Consider the following 5098-nt stretch of genomic DNA (forward strand, 5'->3'; position numbering starts at 1 on the left):
GCTAGGGAGACCCTGAAAATTCCAGCATTCTGAAAGGTTAAGACAGAAGGATGGAGAATTCAAGACTAGCAAGGACTAGCTAGGGAGACCCTGAATCAAAATAAAAAGGTAAAGGAGGGAGGGAAGAAAAGACCAAAAGGAAAGGTAGGTGGGGAACTTCCTTAGAGACTGGCAAGACTTCAAAGCCATTCTTGACTCCTTTCAAGTCACAATTCACAATTCCTCCCCCCCCCCTTTGGAAACAGGGTTTCTCTGCCTAACAACTCTAGGTGTCCTGGAACTTACTTTATAGACCAGGCTGGCTTCAAACTCACAGAAGACCATGGCAATTCTTTTAGAGGAAAACATTTCATTTGGGCTGGCTTACAGTTTCAGAGTTTTATTCCAATATTGCATGGTGGGAACCAAGGCAAAATGCAGGAGACATGGTGCTGGAGAGGGAGCTGAGAGTTCTACATCTTGATCCACAGACAGCAGGAAGTGAACTGCATTCCACACTGGGTACAGCTTAAGCATATAAGACCTCTAAACCCACCTTCATAGTGACACACTTCCCCTAACAAGGCCACACATACTCCAACATGACCACAACTCCTAACAGTACCACTCCCTCCCTATAGGTCAAGCATTCAAACACAGGAGTCTATGGGAGGCATACTTATTCAAACTACCATACGCACCCATGTAATCTTAGCACTAAGAGCCAGGCAGTGGTGGCGCACGCCTTTAATCCCAGCACTCGGGAGGCAGAGGCAGTCAGATCTCTGTGAGTTTGAGGCCAGCCTGGTCTAAAAGAGCTAGTTCCAGGATAGGCACCAAAGCTACAGAGAAACCCTGTCTCAAAAAACCAAAAAAAAAAAAAAAAAAAATCCTAGCACTGGGGGAGAGGGGATGGCAGGTAAATTATAAATTTGAATCCAACCAGAGCTAAAGAATGACATTCTGTCTAAAAAAAGAAAGAATTGAAGGAAGGAAGGAAGGAAGGAAGGAAGGAAGGAAGGAAGGAAGGAAGAAAGGAAGAACGGACGGTGGGGTGGTGGTAGCACACACCTTTAGTCCCAGAGTTTGGAAGGCAGAGACAATCAGATCTCTGTGAGTTCTAGACCAGCCTGGTCTATAGAGCTAGTTCCAGGATAGCCAGAGCTACACCCTGTCTTGAAAAGCAAAAAAGTAAAAAAAAAAAAAAAAAGAAAAGCAAAAAAGTAAGAAAAGGGATGGGCGGTGGCCTGTCCATGTAACCCAAGCTGGCCTGTAACTTACTCTATAGCCAACCTTAAGCTTTTGTTTGCTTTTTGTTTGTTTGTCTTTTTCTTTTTTCAAGACAGGGCTTCTCTGTGTAACAGCCCTGGCTGTTCTGGAAACTCATCACACTGGCCCTGAACTCACAGAGATATGCATGCCAAGGTATGCAGCACCACTCTGGGCCAGTCTTAAACTTTTAATTCTGCTTTATCCTTTAATTGTTTCTTTCTTTTCTTTTTGTTTTTTTTTGAGTTAGGATTTCTGAATTTCTCTGTGTAACAGTCCTGACTGTCCTGGAACTTGCTTTGTAGACCAGGCTGGCCTCAAACTCACTGAGGTCAAAGCCACCACAGCCTGGATTGTTTCTTAAACACACAAACAGGCATGGTACAGGCCTATATTATCAGCTTAGGAGGAAGCTGGTGTGGGAGAATTAACTGAGCCAGAGAGTTCAAGACCAGCCTAGACAACATAAAATGGCCCTGTCTCAAAGGAGGAAAGAGAATGGAAGAAAGTGCCCAGCTGTAGTTCCAGCACTCAGAAGCTGGAGGCAAAGTTCCTACAGAGGCAATGGGATTGGGGCGTGGGGGATGGGCTGGGGAGAAGCTTGGTAGGGGGCTTCTTGGACAGACATGAAGGCCCAGGTATGATCTGAAGCACCATGTAAACCAGGCCTGGTTGCCCAGATCTGCAAACTCAGCACCAGAGGCAGGTACATCACTGTAAGTTTGAGCCTTGCTTGTTCTACATGGCAAATTCCAGATCACCCTGGGTTACATAGTGAAACCATCTCAAAAAACATCTCAAACCAGCTGGGCGGTGGTGGCGCACGCCTTTAATCCCAGCACTTGGGAGGCAGAGGCTGGCGGATCTCTGTGAGTTCGAGACCAGCCTGGTCTACAGAGTTAGTTCCAGGACAGGCTCCAAAGCCACAGAGAAACCCTGTCTAGAAAAAACCAAAAAAAAAATAATAATAATACTACTAATAAAAAAAACCTCAAAGAAACAAACCCACCCAAGACAAAACTCCTCCCCCACTCCGTAAACGGAAAGAGCAGACTTACAACTATACAACTATTGTATGATCAAATCTTTATAAGTGTACACACCCACACACAGGCTTTCTCCTGTATATTTACAACAGCCCCAAACTGAACGGGTAAACAAATTACAGATAGGAACTGCTTTCAAAATAATTACACTGAAAGAAGTCAAAGAGAAGAAGACGGTTGATGCCTTTTGTACAAAACTCCAGGAACTCCAATCCCATCTATTGTGATGATGGTGATGGTTGTAGGGGAGAGGAAAGACTCACAGCGGGACACAGGAAGTTCTGTCCTTTTGCATGACTCTTCCACAATCATTGGAAGAACTGTGGAGTCCAAAGACCTGATGGCTCCCTGAGCTGCCAAGAGTGAGGCGCCGCGCTGCATGGCGTCACTAGAGGGCGCTTGGACCTCCCCAGCCTGACGGTGCTGGTCGGTGGAGCTAGCGGCCCCTAGCGGCTGAGCCTCAAGCTGCGCCCCTCTCCTGTGGGAGTCCCAGGCCCTGCATAGCAAGTTTTAACATGCAGTAGATTTGTCATCCTTTGCATTAAAGCATTTATCTCTGTTTATGGTAATACTAGTCGCAGAGAGGGGAGCTGGATGGTTGAAGAGGTGGAGTTCTTTCCCTTACACCATTTAGTTCAGCGCTCAAGACTTACACTGTTAATTTTTTTTTTAATTAAAAACTAAATCAGAGTTCAGTGCCCAGCTCACAACCATTGCTAATTCCAGTTTCAGGAGACCTGGTACCCTCTTCTGGATCCACTGGCACCAGAAAAAGACATGGTGCCACATACATGCAGGCAAAACATGCATAACATAAAACTTAAAAAAAAAAAAACTTGTTATTTTTTTCTCGAAGATAGGGCTGTCTGTGTAGCCCTGACCCATCCTGGAACTAGCTACGTAGACCAGGCCAGCCTCGAACTCAGATATCTGCCTACCTCTGCATCCAGAGTGCTAAGATTAAAGGTGTGTGTCACAATGTCTGGCATAAAAACTAAATATTAGTTTAAAAAAAAAAACAAGAAAACGTAAACTTCAAGCTAGTTATGAAGGCCCACACCTGTAATGCTAACACTCATATGGAAGAGGCAGGATGATCGCCAAGAACTGGAAGGCAGTTGGGGCTACAGAGGGAAACCGTCTCAAAAATAAAACAAAATAAAAACAAGACAAGACAAAAAAAAATGAGTAGCCAAACAAACATCACTCCCTAAATTTCTGTAAGGCGTATGAACAGAGTAAACTAGCCCTCTGATGCTTAGGTGTGGTGTGTGTGTTTTGTTGTGGGGTAGAATTTCTCTATGTACCCAGTCTGGCCTGCACACTGCACTAGCTGATATTTAGAGGGGGCTTGTGGATTCTTTTGATTTGAGACAAGGATGTGCTACGTATCCCAGACTGGCCTGTAACTGAGTTGGATGTCAGGCTGCATTCAACAATCCTTCGTCTTCGCCTTGTAAGTGCTGAACTGTAGACAGGAGCCACACTTGCTCTAAGTTTAAAGCAATAGAGGGTGGGGTACATATCAGTGTAAACAATGCTTGCTCCCTAGATTTCATACTATAATGCCATTATCACATCTGCCACTTACGAACACTCAGACTGTCCCCCATATGTTTAACTTTTTTATGTTAGATTTATTGTGTGGGTTCTTGGTATCCATGAAGACCAGAAGAGGTCACCGGGAATTGGGATGATAGATGTCTGTGAGCTACCATGTGAGTGCAAGGAATGGAATCCTGGGACGAGCAGTCAGTGATCTTAACCACTCTCCAGCCCCACTTTTTCTTATTTGAGAACAGGTCTCCACAGCTCAGGCCGGCAATTCTCTTGCCTCAGTCTCTCAAATGCCAGGATTACACGTGTATGCTATTTTCCCAAACCAGGATTCAGTCAGTTCACACATCATTGGTCTGTTTTATAACTACTTTTGGGAGGTGCTGTGGGCTAAAAGTAAAGTCTTGAACATTATATGCCAGTGCTCTACCACTGAGCCACACCCCCAATTTTTTCCAGTTTAAAATTTCTAAAAATGTTTTCCTCTCCCCACCCTCCAGTTCTTTTTGAGACCGAGTCTCACATGACCCCCTTGCTGACCCAGAACTCACTATATGTACCAGGCTGGCCTTGAACTTCCTCAATACCTTTTGTCTCTGCCTCCTGACTGCTGCAATTATAGGCTTGGACCATGTCTAAAACTGATGTGGGATTCCCATCTGTATGCTATGAATATGTTTTATTATCATTGGTCATTAAAGAAACCGTTTCAGCCAATGGCTTAATAGAGTAAAGCCAGGCAGAAATCCAAACAGAGATATATAGAGAGAAAGTAGGCAGAGTAAAAGAGATGCCATGTACCTGCTGAAGGAGACAGATGCCTTAGAACCTCTCAAAACAACTTCATGGTGATACACAGATTAATAGAAAAGGGTTAATTTAAGATGTAAGAGTTAGTTAATAAGAAGTCTTAGCTAACAGGTCAAACAATATTGCCATTAATATAGTTTCTGTGTTGTTATTTGGGTCTGGGCAGCTGGGAAATAAACAAGCTGTCTCTGTCTACACTGGTCATTTTTTTTCTTTTGGTAAGCTATCCCAATAGCTTCAATGATCATATGCACAGTTCAGACCTTAGCTTCTGTTAAAATATTCTAGCCATCTGCTAGTTAAATCTTTCTTCTTTTTCCTTTTTTTATCTTTTTTTTTTTTTGTTTTGTTTTTCAGAGCAGGGTTTCTATGTGGTTTTGGAGCCTGTCCTGGAACTAGCTCTTGTAGACCAGGCTGGTCTCGAACTCACAGAGATC

The sequence above is a fragment of the Microtus ochrogaster genome, linkage group LG8 (genome assembly GCF_000317375.1).
Source record: "Microtus ochrogaster isolate Prairie Vole_2 linkage group LG8, MicOch1.0, whole genome shotgun sequence".
NCBI classification, from domain to species: domain Eukaryota; kingdom Metazoa; phylum Chordata; class Mammalia; order Rodentia; family Cricetidae; genus Microtus; species Microtus ochrogaster.